Below are 16,788 nucleotides of genomic sequence, written 5' to 3'. Positions count from 1 at the left end.
CACATCTGATCACAGAACTTGGCCCATCATGACTGGATTTCATCCCAGTTTTACAATAGCTCCTTCTTTCTTTTTCTCTATTCACCAAAAGAGAGTCTCTGCCTTTGTGCACAATCACACATTCAACATGAAGTGGAACGTGGAACACAAAACTGGAATATTATCAAAAGCAGTAAGTGAAGAAAACACGGATAAAATATGGAGGTATGCAATTACCCCATTTAACATCCTTCTTAGTACTTGTCATTGCATAAGTTCAAAAGCTGTGCAAAGGATTTTTGGTCAGATAAACACAGTTATTTTGCTCTGTGTAGAAGTAGCTTGCATGAGCCAAAACTTAGTGAAAAATAATTTTATTTTAAACACTCCTTAACAACCCTGGTGGCATAATTGTCAACATGCTGCAAGTTTAAGGAATAAGTAGCACAGGAGAGCTTTGAGAAAATCACATGGTCCCCCATCTCTGGTACTGCACTGTTGAATGTATTGGGTGGGGTATATCCAGACAGTGACTTGTAGGGGACCACAGCAGCTCCACTGGGTTTCTCCAGATTACCCAAACTAACCTTTAAGGGAGACTCAGAAGTATGGTGGGAAGAGTAGTGAGTCTAAATCATTAAAATCTGAGGCTGGGGACTACAGGTCTGTAAATTCTAGGTCACAGAGAGGTCATAACATCCATCAGTTAGGGTTTGTGCCAGCATTCATATTCCATCTAACGAAAGGCCCACCTGCCCTGTTATCATGAGTAGCCACGTAGTCTCACAGTCATCCTGGTACAACTCAGAGAAAGTGGAGGAAACTGGGAGTTGCTTAAAGTAATACTGTCACCAAGAAGTAAGCTTCAGACTACAGCCCTGTCTGAGATGAACTCTATACAAAGAATATATATGTACTGCTTTGGGCAATTATCAGTTAAAGGACTTGCTAGAACATTAGCCCAGTGTCACAAGGAGAAATGTGGTGAAAAGGTCTGAGGTTCTTAAACACCATGGCACTGAAGAACGTCGGCTTTCTGAGACTGACAGTAGCTTGCTTTTGTTTCTAGACTGGGAAATAGTTTCTTCAGGAGAAATTATGTAATAAACAGTTTTCCTTCCATAGAATGGCCCCACATTCTTTTGAACATGGAAGGAATAATCACACCAAATCAAATGAGTTCTGAGGTTTGATCCAAAATATTTATGTTCCAAGCAATGAATTATTTTCAGTAGTTGCCAACCCATGACAGATTCAATCTACATCTGTAAACACCAGAACATTTTACATTCTGATACAAATTTCTTGAATTTACCATAAAGAAAAAATTTTTGTGTGTGCGCATGTTAATCCCAGTGTAAAATATCCCCAAATCAATCGATTAACAAATTAAGTGCTAAATAATGGATGGGGCTGTGAATATTTCCTGACAAGAGGCTGAGAATAAAATATGTGTCTACAATTCTTTTGTCAAATAGTCAGCCAACAAAGCATTGCAGTGTTTTCTTTAGGAGTTTACATAAATGCCTGGAAAACAAATGGAAAAGTGTGTTCAAACAATATTTTATCATTCATATAAGCCAAGCAGAAATGGCCATTACACTGAAAAAATGAATAAAATTTTTCTTCTTTCAAATTAAATTTTAATGTAGCAGAACTTTACATGATCCCAGGAACATAAATAAATACAAGGTGACAACTAAATATTTTCCACAGCTAATTATGCCATTAATACTGAACATAGTATAAAGTACTCATGAAACAATGTTGCTAAATACTAAAAAAGGGAGGCAAATCAAGAGTTGTGAAAACACCGAAGACTTCATATATAATGAAGTTTGTCTTATGCAAGAGCTGTGTTGAATTTATTTTCATTCCTAATTATAATTATCTTTTACACTAGCATAATAACGTAACTAACTTATGTGCTATCTGTTACCACAGTTTTGTATCCCTGAGATATATAGAGATATATATACAGATATATATATAGATATATAAAATAACTGAGGCTTAGTCATTTAAAGTTGCTTTCAGGCTGGAGTGTCAATCTTTAAGTTTGCACATCTGTAAGTGTCATCAAAATGCTATGAGAAGGGGTCTATCACACTCATTTTGCAAAAGCAAAGGAAGGCATGAGATAGTAAGCTGTCACACTAGCCTGTGGATGTTTGCGTGGTTAAATCAGAACTTGAACTCTGCTCTCCCATGGGCCAAGCTAACAGCTTATTTTCCCCTGACTGTTTTCCCCACTTCATTTATAAGCAAATGTAGCATATATCTACAGCACATGCACATGCCACTCAGCCTTGCTGTGATCAACATGTTATAAAACAACAGTCTAGTCTGGAGTGTTTAGGGCTGTTAGGATAATGATTTTGCATGGCTGCTCTACTTCCCAGTGGAGTTGTGTTTTCCTAGATTTGCTTTAATGCAAGTGCTTTTTGCAAACAGAGGAGACACAGGAGAGGTTTGCAAAAATGTAAGCCCTTTAACAGTTCATTGGGAAGCACAGAAGGATCCCGTGCTATCCAGACTGACTGTAACTGTTCAGCTAAACAATCTTGTCACTCCTATGGTTGCTTTTATTATTTGATGGTTGGTCATGTATGGCATGTCTTATCGCACCACCTCTGGAGGCAGTGCATTGGGAAATTCGAGAAAATGCCACTCTGCTGAAAGGATACTGTTGCTGATTTAATGGTGAGGCTATGTTTCTAGGTTCTTATTTCATGTCTCAGGATTATTAAATTACTGACTACAGCTGAAACTTAAAACAAAATAAAATATGTGTACGTTTGTGCTGTGCAAGGCTCGAAGGGCCACTGTACTTTGTGAATGACCTGTGGCACATACTTACACATGTGGAACAAAAAATGATCAAATAAAAGAGAAAGGAGGATGTTATTCCCCCACATCCATGTACACAATTCCACTTGATCAGTGGCCAGACAGATAATCTTGCTGCATTCACCATGGACTCTCCCACACACTTTTAGACCAAAATATCTTCTCTACTCCACTCAAATTTCAAAATTTTTCACAAAATTGAAAGACCATCCCACCAGTCTATGGCAGAGCGAGTTCCACATCTGTTAAAATGAGGGGGGACAGGAGTTAACAACCTCAGTGCACAGGCCTATGTCCAGAAAGCCAAGGGGATAGACAAAGAGGAAAAGACAACCGTGGATGACTGCTAACTCAGAGTTTCTGCCAGCCCTCTGGGGCACTTCTGAGAAGCTTTGAAGGGAAACTGAAAAAAAAAAAAGGTGCCTGGCACCCACTGGGACATCAAAGAAAAGTACTTTGTCTTAGAATGTTGCTAAAATCAGTGTGTTCCTATAGGAATTTCTGTATGTATGTTTGAGTTTTGTTTTGTGCAAAATTTAAATCCAGACTAGCAGAAGTCAGTAAACCAGGTGACAGAAGCAGGTACTTATCAAAGCTGATGGCTCTTCTTTTAGGGGTATATTGCTTTCTGTGCTTTCTCTGTACTCTTCAAATGGTGTGTGAATGAAGACAGAAAAAACAGCCTAGCAAAGAAAGAAACATTTATTTTTTTTTTTTAGCCTTTGACAGTGAAAGGAAAGATTTGTAGCCATGGGCTCAAAAGCACACAGATATAGCTCAGCCATTTAGACTAATCTGAAGTTGGACATTTCATACAAAATGTCTCACCTCTTTGTAATTGATGCCCCTGAATTTCAAATTCTTTCCTTTATTGAATAATGAAAAATCCGGTCTTCAGCTAACCTTGGTAAAAAATTTCTTTTTGAAAGCAATAAATACCTAGTTAAGTTCTAAAATGTTAATAGCTGTGCAAATAGTTACTGCTGTCTAAATGAGTGACCATTTAATGAATCACTTCCACCAAAAAGGTCAGTGTAGCAAGTCCCATGTGCATCATGTTATTACAACTTACCAGTAAATGACCACATTAATATTAACTGACAGATTGCAGACCTTTATGTTTATGTACAGTGGGTTTCTGGAAAGTGCACTTCTGGGAGGTGTTTGAAAACTTTCTGCCAGCATATCATCCTGTAAATCGTGCCGTTTTCAGGTCATTACTTGTTCAACATGTGGATCTCTAGTTACAGAGCTTTCTGAGTGAGAAGTATATTAACGAATAAAGCACACTTGACCTCTCACCTTCAAAATATTGGCTCAAAACAAGGTAGTATTCTTAATTCCTCTTGTTCCAGGGTTCTGGGACATGTCACAGATAGGTGTTCCAATGAGGCAACCCCATGACAGCTATGAAATAGCTAATGATGTGCACTAAGGTCAGAAAGTTTAAGACAGAGGCAACAGCAAACTTTCATGCCCTGCTGGTGCTGATGCTTATAGTCTCTGTGATAAGGGTGGTTGCACTAAGGTGAATTTCAGAATTAAACGTAACGTATCAAGCTTGTACCAAGGACCGGTCATGTCACCATGGTACAGAATTCCCACACTGAGGGCAGACATTCCCTCAGGTTGACCTTCCAAAATGACACTGTGAACTGCATTTCCAAGTCACCTATGGAATATTGAGGCCTTCTTACTGATATTGAGCCACCTACACAAAAGCCTCATCTATCCTGATAAGGAGGGGATTAAGGATGGACCTAAGTAAGGGGCAAGACAGAGGCTTGAGTCCTGTTCTGCAGAGAAGGAGGCAAGAGGGTCCTTGACTTTGTGCCTGGCAGGACTCCGAGCACTGCTCCTGCTCCTACCCTGGCTGTGGCTGTGAGCATGCTGCAGCCGCACTGTTCATCAGGAAGAAGGGGCAAGGATGAATTCGGCTCATTCCTCATGGGAAGATTCCTTCTTACCCTGGGGGCCTCTTCACCTGACTTCTCTTTCAGTCTTCATTTTGTCTACTCTCACCAGCCTACTTCGATCTCTCGTCCTTCAGATCTGTAAGAGACCCAGGTTCAGGACAGGAATATCAGGCACACGATGCTCTCGTAGATCTTTGAGAAAGGTAATTCACTCCTGATCACTGGTAAGCCACTTTACCTCCTCAGAAATTTATGGAATATTGCAAAGATGCTGAAAAAGTGATTAGGAAGTTAAGCCCTTGTAGTCTTTTAAAGAAAAGACGACCAACCCCCACTCCCTCCCTTTTTCAGAGAGTGTAGAGAGGAAAAATGCTATTTAAAAGAATCCCTACTTGCTAGTGTCCTTTTAAATTATGTAAAGCCAATTTCTTGTAATATTGTCACTAAACAAATAATCAGTTGGTTGAGGAAGATTTGTGGCTGTAATTATTTATTCATTTTAATGTTTGTTATTAAGCCTTCCTCTTGCTGTTTGCACCCATTATATGATGAAAGATCAATACGAAGAAGATGAGGAAGTGCAGAAATGACGGTTAATTATCGGGGAGTGAGGAGAAAGAGAACAGCCCTGGTACAAATGGCTCTAAAACCTACAGCCAGTGCTCTAGTCTTTTGCTGATACTAGCCTTTGTTTTACAGTGTGGGATTTTTTTGTTGCTCCCGGTTTGTTTGTTTTGTTTTGTTTTTTCAATCAAGACAGTGGAGTGAACACTTGAGACAAGTTTTATCATGCTTTTCTAATCTGCTCCATAGCTGAGACTGAATTAGGAGAAGCAGTGGTGCCAAGTGGCTAGAAGCCTGTAGTTAAGAAACGAGGGGTTTTCTTCCCCAGTTTAGCAAGTGATTTACTATGTAACTTGTTTCACATCTTTCTTCTTTTATTTCTACAGGTGTAAACAAGCAAGACTCACTCTTACCTTCTTCTTTAGTGTTTTGTAATCTGAAGATGAAAAGTAATGCATCTTTACTATAATCATGGGTATGTATTTACATCTACATATCTCTGTGCTCATTTATGTATATATATGCATATAGAAATACATATATAAAAATATCACCATTTTATAGCTTAGATTAAATTGTGTCATTACTACCCAGGATTAACAGACATAAAAATCCTGGAGATGCATTACCATTATTTGCATTTATGCAGTGGTGGAAAGGTAAAATACATTCCAATGGTTGCTTCCAGGATAGCATGGTATCTGTTAAACCTGATTTTTATCCAGCAAAATTTTTGTTTGTTAGCTGGCACAATAGCTGGTATTTGTTAGTTAGTCTGGGGTAATATCATCTGGTATTAGGATCCCCACTTAAATTTTTAATTGGGATTGTAATGAGTGTATTTTATGTATAATACTAAAATGGTGTGTCGCAGGCTGCAGTAGACTGCTCAGATAAGTCTTAAATGAACAACGCAACTATTCAACTGTGAGCACTCATGTATCATAACAAATCTGATGAGTGCAAGGGCTACCCAAGTGGGAGAAAGCCTGAAAGCAGGTCTGTGTTAAAGATTTTATATAGATCTCAAGGGTCTCTGTCTAAATGCCTGCAAAATCCATCTTATAGCTTCAGGCCAGCCCTGAAACTTGCCTTTAGTGAAAGTCTCCCACACCCTAGATACTGGCACACATAGATGACAGGTAGCTATGGTAGATATCTCTAGGAGCCACTTTCTGTTAATGTGGGGCCAGTAACTCTATTAAAATGACAAAAATGATAATGCCTCTGAAGTAAACCTCTCTCATGCTCCACACCTGCAAAACTTTTCTGGGATCCACCTTCTTTTCTAACTTCTTTTAATCTGGCTTCCTTCCACAGTTGAGGAAAAAAATAGTTCAAAAAATGTCATATTTTCAATGACTGCTTTCTTTCTTTTTTTTTTTAAGGACATTACAAAGAATTAATAATAATGATAATAATAATAGTAATAATAGTAATAATAGTAATAATAGTAATAATAGTAATAATAGTAATAATAATAATAATAATAATAATAATAATAATAATAATAATAATAATAATAATAATAATAATAATAATAATAATAATAATAATAATAATAATTTCCTTAATTGCAGTATACCCATGTACGTTTTCCTGCTCATCTAGGTTCTGATGTGAAGAAAGATATTCCCTTCAGTATCACTTATTTCAGCCATTCACTTCCTTGAGTTATTAATTTAGAGAAATGCTGAATTTCACAATGAGAAGAAAGCCACTTTTAATAATATCAATTACTTTACGGTATCATTTGCACTGTGTTCAGCATGATATTTTTGCTGCCTCTGACAACAGTTAGTGAGACTGAAAGTGCCTACAAATGCATAGCTGGAGCAGCAGTTTTCTGTCTAGTGCATACAATTGTGTACCATAGAGCAAGGCAGCAATTTATGCCTATAGCTATACACCTAATACTTGCTATACTCTTTCATTCTGTGAACCATCCTATTTGACTTACACAGGTAAAACTGATACATCAGTGTTTAGAATATTAAGGCTTTAACAACAGTAGCAGAAACCCTGAATATCTTCAGAACAGATATATCCATCTTGTTTTCTTTACTAAATGCTGCCTGGCAAGCAGAGTTACAGAATTTAGCAGCATAAGACACAAAATGGTTGGAAACAAATGTGAAGCTCTGGAGATCACTTACAGAATGAAGTACATTTCAACATGTAGATAGCTGTCAGAAATGGCCCATAAATCTTACTCAAGTAGAAATATTGCATGATTATTTTTTCCTTGCATAGATATTTTTAAAAAAAATAGAAGTCTGCCTTTACAGAAGTTTATGTTGGATTTTAAGTTTTTTCTTATGTCACAGATTTGAGTTCCTTTAACAAAAACAGACATCTGAAGAACTACATGTCTAGGCAAAGAGCCACAGAGAAGAACAAGGCATTGTCTTCATTTTACTATGCACTTTCCTTTGAAACTTCCTGACTGCTTAAATCATCACAGCTATGCAGAAACCCTTAGCAATAAAATAAAAACTGTATTAAGCACTAAATTTTATACATAACTAGTATTTCTCATTGACAGAGAGTTTATGGAAGTTGTCAACTTCTGAGTCCAACTTATATGAAGGGAATCATAATTGGAAGGCATACGAATTCATCTAGTCCGAAATGGTGCAAATAAAATTAACAAATTTATTATTTTTTTTTTCCTGGCTGAAGCTTCGTTTGCTGTTTTCAGTATTCTTGGCAAGGGATAAATAGAAAGCTGAACACAGAAGTTTAGTCTCTCTATTAAGTAGAAACTTCCTGCTGGGATTTGAGGAAAAGACTGGCATAGAAATAGGTAACCATTTAGCTTCTGGGCTGCTTGGCCTCAGTAGCTGAAAAGAAGCACAGGGCCAGAGGTTATGTATTATTCATTTTTCAATTGGGCTCAGTGGAGAAATTTGAGAGTTTACTACATAAATATGTTAAATTTAAGTACATCATGCATTTCCATAAAATTCACTGAGGCTCAGATTCATCATTTCTTCCCAGTTCAACAAACCACTTTAAAATATGCTTAAATTGACTTCAATGGAGCTGTGAGCACTTACTGAAAGTTCAGTGTGTCCTTAAATTATTTGGAGAATGAGGACCATCTGCATATGTGCAAGTGCTTTGCTGAACGTGTCTAAGTATCCAGTCCAAGGCCCCACTAAATCCATGAGGTTTCTCCACTGATGTCATTGAGCTTCAGATTTGGACTTAACAGTCAGATATTACCAGTTCATTATCAGTTCAGAGCTCTCTTGTTGCTTTCTTGAAAGCAGATGACATTCAGCTTTTTATGGCAATGTCTTAAGCTCTGCATTAGAAAGCCCTAGATAGCATTCTAAGATTTCTTACTTAACTGTGTCTGTGAGGCTTGTTGTGATTATGATTTTAAAATGCACTGCTCAAAAGTGTCAGACAACACAACTGGAATAATAATAATAATTCCTATTGAAACATATAGAAACATATGTGCTGTCTGTACAATAGCCTATAGTAACGGGTTGTCAAGCAGTAATGTTATATAGAATGGGCCTTTATGCGAGGTAGGGAACCTCATGCTACCTGTTGCACACTCAGTGAATGCATTTCCAACAAAAGGGATTGTCATAGAGCTATTTATTACCAGATTTATTGCAGATACTAGTCTAAATATAAAAATGTGATGAATAAACCAGATTATCTGTCAGACCCTCTCTTTTTACAGTCATATGAGATGAGAGCAATCTATGCTTTAGTCAGTCCCCTGACCCCCATCTTAAAGTTACATGGGGGACTACTGAATTATGTTCTGTAGTCCTGATTTTGAAGGCAATTTCATTCTTACTTATTTCAGCACCTTCTGCTTTTAATGACCTCTTCTGTTTTCCCACTTATCGATAGGACAGTTTATGCTACCCATGAGATGAGAAGATATTTAAGTTCTCTCTGAGACACAACCTTTCCTACAACATTCTGAAGTAAATTATCCACAGGACCAACTCATTCCTTCTCAATCCTCAGTCTTCTATGCCTCAGAAAGAAATTAAGAAGAAAAACAAACTAGCAAAAACCAACCTAACAAACTGTTGTTTTACCATAGCATACCAATGTCATTAGTTATTAATAAATGTCTAAATCATTCCTCATGATTTATGTGCAAAGGGCACTGACTTAGATTGCATTGAAAAGTTAGGAGGGTAAGATATCAACAAAGCATTTGCTAAATTAAAGGACAGCTGGTTAAAAAATAAAAGAAAATAAACTGACCCCATTTAAACAAAATGCATCTTAGTTCAGCTAAAAGAAGAGAAAGCCCTGAAATTGTGAAGAAATGTACATTTAAGCCACAGGTACAGAAAGAGAAGAGCAGAATCTGAAGGGGGCAGAGCTATGAAGCCAGTCACAAAACCAGTAAGCAAAGAAAGACCACTCATGGCTTCTGTTACCAAAAATTGTAACCAGGAAAATTCTCCAAACCAAATGAGAACAGAAAGCCAGTTTATTGGTTTATTGGTTTATTGCAGCTCCGGGTGCTTGGGCAATCTTTCCTCCTACCATGCACACCAACCTATACAATGGTACACATTATATACTGTGGAGTACTTGCATAGTACATTACTGTTCATTTCATTCATGCACAGGATTGTTTACAAGTTTCTCGCTGCTAGTGCAAGTTAGCGATTGCAACACCTTACCAGCTTCTCTGCTCTTGCAGCCAGAACATTTTTTCCTTGGAGCCTTCTTTCTGCATAAGTTACATAAGGGTGTTCTTATCATTACCTGTTGTTTCCCAAGACTGACTCCCTTGATTAGAAGTCCTTTCAGTCATCCTTTTTGACCAGTTGAAATGGTGGGTACTTGAACATTAAGGACTTGAGAGGGTGGGTCAACTTGACCTAAACTTGGAGCCCATTCTTGTTTAATTAAATCAGAGTTTGGTAACTGAGGAGTTTAGGCCATGCTTCCATACAGTACTTCCCTACAAAGGGGTCAGGCTATTTTTACAGAAAAAGGGCAGGCACTGCATTGGGAAAACCAGTTGTGGAATACTACACAGAATTGTAGTATCCACATTGTTCACTTAGTCTTCAGTATAAAGAAGACTCACAAAAAATTACCTAAGGACTGGAAGCAATGTCTTAAAACAGAAAATGTAAGTGTAGAGAGGAGAAAACACTGGAAATATGGAAGTTTGTTTCATTGAACGGAGAAAAGTAACACAGTCAACGGCGGAACACTGAAGTCAAATAAATTCAAATGAGAACTCAGGTTCACGTTTTTAGCAAGCATAGATAAACAATTTTTGAAAAAAAAAAAAAACCAACCAAAAAACCAAAACAACAAAAACCCAACCCAAAAAAACAAAACCAACCCTGTCAAAGGAGATGGTTGTGTTTCTTGGTGGGTTTAATTCAATAGCATAGGCTTTTCTAGATGATTTTTGGTGTAATGTAGTCTGCTATACTAAACATAGGAACAACCGGATAAAAGACAAAGAACCTATTAATGCAGGATATGGGAATGCAGAAAATGGATTTTTCTGCAGGATAATTTAGAAATTGGAATTATTACATTGCAATAAAATTTGTGTATGGTTTTATGGCTACCACATCATCAGAAGTTTTGAGAACATTCTCTATAGTGAGAAACTATAAAGGTTCAGTCTGTTTACTTTATCAAAGAAAAAAGTAAAGAGTTGGCTGAATTGCACTCAGTAAGTAAAAGTGTACTAAAAAACAATTTAAAAATCCATGATTAGTTGTTGGCAGCTGAAGCTTCAAGATTTAGAATGGAAACATGGATGGAAGGACAGAAAGGGATGTTCAAATGTCTGATTTATCAGCATGATAGTCTACATTACTTTTACTCTATATGCAAAGGCTTTCATGTCCTTTTAAAAGCTGTTATACAAAAATTGCCTTAACCCACAGCTCACAGGAATCAGATGATGTTGGTGGAAGTGTCCCTTTTGACATTAAAGTCAGAGAATTTAAAATACCTTCACCTCTCTAAAAAACAGACAAAACCCCACAATGAAGCACAATCCTAGCCTCCTTTTTTAACAGTGCTATTGTGAAAAAGGTTTACGAAGTAGCAACCTTCTGCCACATTGAGTGATATATTTACATGTATATCCACGTTTAATCTAAAACAGCTGGTATACTTGTACCATTTTTACCATGATACGTTAGAATATAATTAAATATCTATTAGCACAGTTTAGCAGCAGAAGAATTGCAATACCACACTACTATTTTTGCTCTTCTATAAGTTTTCTAACCTTTGAGACTGGTTTCTATTTTTAATCTATTGCTGCAATAAAGAAATGATAGTCACTTGTGTTATTAACTTTACCCCAAAGGGTTCTTGTTTATTACCACATAAATATAATTTCCTATTGTTGATTATTTGGATATAGACATAAAGTAGGATTCTGATAAGATCCGGTGCCACATGGAAATATGGCAGGATCATTCCTAGGGTTTATGCTGTAATTATCTCGAGTGCTTAAAGCAATGATGTAAATGTCAGATGGCATAAACTGAACAGGTTTTTCAAACCCACTTACTTGTCAGCACCCCAAATGCATGTTTCAGAGCAGCATCTTGGTTTACAAGCTCTGAATCCTCCTTTGGATTATTGTATAATAACTATTGTCTTCTGGAGCTCTGCTGGAATTTAAGCCAGATTTCTGTGAGGCAAATTATCTGGGTTCCTTGCACCATGCCCACCTGTGATGACTAACCTTGAGTATAGTCCAGCTTCAAGTCAGTGTTTCTTACCTTTAAAAGTAAGGCTCAGTCCAGAGTCAAAGAACTAAAAGAGACAAGTGCAAAGCTGAGTTTATTAATACAAGCTCCTAAATTAGATGACTGAAATATAGCAGAAAGGATGCTGTTCCCTCTTTCCCACCAACACAAGTCACTTCTAACCTTCTGTGACAAACAGAAGCATTCACTTTTCCCAGATTTTAATGTGCAACTTAAAAAAAACCAAACCACCGAACACCAGGGCAAAGTAACCAATCTGTATGGTTTTACTTCATTCTGACTGGTGCACTTTCTTAATTTAGGAGCAAGGGTAAAATACCCCATCCCCTACTAGTCCATGGTCAAAAATAGTAAATAATTTATCACAGATATGACCAGATTTTTCTTTGCGTATTGGCCTATTTTACATTGTTAACTTTCTGTTCCTATTAGCAATGTGGAACTGAGGAGCGTCAATGTAAAGCTGTTTCTCTATCAGTCCATAGCACTGTTGCTTTTGATGCCATTTTCTGTAATGCTTATATACTAAAAGCCGTAACTTCTTTTCTCAGGTTAGCATTGATTAGTTTAATGCATTCTAGTTGCCTTGATTTTTCTTGGTTGTTTATGACATCACCTATCTTTTTCTCAGATAGTTTGATATTTGGAAATATAAAGAAAAAAACCTGAAGTTTAGATTTAGATGTCAGCTCCTATAGAACTAAAAAAAAAAAAAAAAAACCAACCCACACAAAAAAAAAAAAAAACCAAACAAAACCCAGATTAGATTTCTTTTCTTTAAAAAAAAAAATTCAGAAAAAATAGGAAGGAAAACCAAAACTCACTTGCATTCACACCACGTGTACTTGGAAAATTAGATCCTGTGCTGGGAACCGGCTTTCATGATTATGATATTTTTTATGTTCTTGGCCTCTGATACCAGAATCTTTCTCCCTCTAAACAAACAAGAAGGGAAGAGGAAGAGGAAGGTAGGTAAGTTCAAGTAAGATTACCAGAAACTTCCAGCACAGCTTTGAAAAACTGACCTTGTCAATTTAAACACAGTAGAATAAATCAGATTCCATGACCCTCTTGGGGTCAACTTCTACCCTTGGAGAAAGTGAGATAAAGTAAAAACCCTGAAGATAAAAAACCCAGTTATTGAAAGTACTTTTACCTCCCAAACCCCCTTGAGAGCATTTGAGCTTGTAGGCCATTTTGAGGCTCGCTTTGTATGCATTTTAAAAGATGTGACTTCCCTCCCACCCAATTCACCACTATAGGCTACCTATTCACTGACTACCTACCACATTTATTTTTCACTTGCTTCTTTATATTTGAAAGAATTTGGCCATTGAACGCTCAGAGACCTTCCTCTGTTTTTACAGATTGTTCATATTTATTTTCTGCATATGTATTGACAAATATGTACACATGTATATATAATTACAGACAATAAAAGTATACATTTAGCAATAAGCTGCTCCAAGAAAGACAGGCTCAGAAAACATTAGCATTCCCACAGAAGTTTTTAAATATTCATGCGGTAATCCACCCCCTTCCACCTGTTCTTTACGGCCACCCCCATAATCAGGGAATCAACGTTCCAGAAGAACCCAAGATAGTCCCAGGATATAACTTTACTGATCTTCCTTCCTCTAGAAGGCAGTATTAACTCTGTCTTAGCTGCCTAAATATCCTGTCTGGTAGGTAACATCAATTCTTATTAAAGAAGGTCTCTACTTGATGTTTCCCTGATGACTTCCCCATCAGACTGCCTCCTCACTCCTGCGGCAGATGATATACAGGGTTACAGCTGGACTAATCACAGGGCAATATTACACTCGTGCACACACCACACCATTTGCTCTAGCATGCAGCATGCAGCACAACTTGGCAGGATCTAGCAGTTAAATAATGTGTCCATGAAGCGAATGTTGCTTCAAGCCCAGTTCATTTCCACTCTTGAGCAGTAATGTTAGATGTGGCTTATATATCCAAAATGACATACATAATGAAATCATCCATATTTCTAAGGTGTTCTGAGGTCTAAAGCAGAATGTTAATATATAAAGTTATGCAACATGCCACTGCCATTAGAAACTAGAAATATTCTAAATATTTGTATAAATTTCAATTAATGTAAGTCTTTTACATGCAATTAAAGGAAAGAAACAAAACCCTGAAACAAAAATAATAATGATTCAGAGATAACTCAGTGCACAGCTTAAATACTCATATATCTGTGCTCCTAAACTGCCTAGTTGTCCTCTTATATTTATTATAGAAATTAAAATTCTACTGCTGTTACAGTTCATCTTTTCACTTCCAAGTCTAGGCAAAGGCAGGATGTAAAAATATCAAATATCTCATAAGAAAAAAATGTACACTGAATACTGCCCAAATTAGGACGTTTACAAATCTTGCAAGAACTTTAACTTGCAAAGCAAAGTGGTTCTGGCAAACTTCAAGGAACACATGCAGAATCACTAAACTTGAAACCAGTGGTGATCTAGGTGTGACACAAGCATGAGATGCACCTGAACAATGTTTCACTGTTCTTAGTTGTCAGACTCCACCCAGATCAACCAGTCTTTTAGTTCTATAATTTTAATAGTAAGAAAAGGAGCCAGGTGGCTTAAAATCATTCAAATTAGGCAGAACTCAGAGCTAATTTTTGCCTCTAAATCCAGGTTGAACTAATCATTACAAGATAAATTAATCAGAATGCAATTAGATATACCATTTATACAGCAATTATTTTTTTTTTTTTGTATCTGTGTTGTTGGAATCACAGTGCAATGGACAAAAGAAACCATCCTGTCTACATTTCCTTGAGCTACAGAAGCCATTGGAGCTTCAATAATTAAACCCCAGTTGAGGACTCAGCTCCTTACATCCATAAGCCAAGGTGTAATTCAATACATTTTCACAGAGGGGCAAAATCTTAGTTCTCTCCTTGCTTCCCTTTCTGCCTTTCCAACACACATGTTGCCATAAAGCGAAGCTACCAGAAATCACACAGCAATGAATTTTGTTTGAAAATCTGCACAAAATCCTCCTCTATGCTTATGTCCTTAAGAATCTTCGTGTATACAGAAATATACATGTACAGGCACATGTCACATATACGGGCAACAATTATAATATATGCAGCATATATATATATATTCAATATATACACATTATATATGCATATATATTACACAGGGAATTCATAGATATAAAATAAATGTATACATATGACAGTGTATGTGTGCCTGTATGTGTGTGTTTATATGCATGCTTAAATTTTAATAGTATAAACTTTAAAGAGAGGGAAAGGGAGAGGAACAGGAATGGAAACAAGAACACCCAAATGGCTGGGAAAGTTCTGGAATGAGAGAATCTCAGGTAAAATGCTTTCGTGACCTTATCTATGTTGGGTGCAACTGATGCTCTCTGTAATATCCAGATAGATGTGTCTTGTTAACTGCCTCATCCTGTGGTGTCATCATTACTGTAATTAATGAATTACCATAGCAAACTGCAGTGACTATAAAGTTTTAGTGAATAAGCAGCCATTACCTGTGACAATATGGGTTGGTGGGCACCAATGGCATATATTTCATATTGGACTGGTTAGGGACGATGACACCAGCAATGTCCTTTGCTTAAAGAGGAAAAAGAAATCAACTTAGAACCTTCCTAAATGAAAAACTTTGCCCTTTTGCTGCCTTTCCTAATAGAAAACAAGTTAAAATGTACCATTGGGCAGGTTAATTGACTTACAAGTATGTCTTTTTAATAAGTGTCATAAAGTATGTCATGCAGCTGAAACTTGCTTTCAGTGCATTTTTTAAACTGTTGTCAACCAGATTAAAGTTTATTGTTCGCATGTAAGTTTCCGTTTTCAAGCAGTAATGAAAGACATTAAATTGATTTGCCATGCGTAGATATGAAGCAGGTTATGTCCTTTGCTCTTTTTCAATGTGCCTTTCCCAGATGCTTGCTTTCGTTGCTGTTTGTCTAAGCAGTGAATGTTCATGAAATATTCTCCCTGCCCCGTCATCCAAGATGCAACTTTTCATTTCTTTGGTGTCTCGTTTAAGTTAAAGGTTAGTGTGTATATATACGGGCCTGATTCACCACAGCTTGACTTCAATCTTGCCTTTTTATAAGGCTTTGGAATTTTGATGGAGAAGTGATTGAAGAAATCCTACAGTGAATCACACTTTAATAGTGTGCTGTTCAGGGCACTGAGTGTCTCTTTGTACAGCACCAGCATGGTGCAACTGAAGACTGTAAAAACTCTGGAATAACCTGAACATTTGGGTACTTAAAACACAGTATGTCAATTGAGGTTGTGCTTCATATTGGCAGAAGAAAAGGACTACTGAAATTTAAAAAAAAAAAAGTGGGGGTCAGTGTTTTACAATGAGGAAAGATGAATTTTAATGGAAGGGATTGCTTTTCAACAGAAGCAGAAAGAAGAACGTTGCAAAGTGTGACAGATGTAGAGAAAATTCCTGGAGCAAGAAGTATTTTAAAATGCTCTGGTGAAGAGTAGAATTACATCTAGTAGTACTCTACTTCTTTGTTTTTTTGTTGGGTTTTTTTTGTTTCTTTTTTAATGGTACACCTTACACTCAATCATGGATGAAAAACCAAAGAAACAAAGAAACAAATAATAAAAAAAAAAACATTAATACACCCTTCCAGGTCTGTGTCTGCAGCAGAAAGTCACAAGTACTGCCAGTGTAAAATCTCTG

Source organism: Falco naumanni, chromosome Z, assembly GCF_017639655.2.
Source record: "Falco naumanni isolate bFalNau1 chromosome Z, bFalNau1.pat, whole genome shotgun sequence".
In the NCBI taxonomy this organism is placed as follows: Eukaryota; Metazoa; Chordata; class Aves; order Falconiformes; family Falconidae; genus Falco; species Falco naumanni.
The sequence above is the reverse complement of the archived record's forward strand: the minus strand, read 5'-3'. Positions refer to the sequence as shown.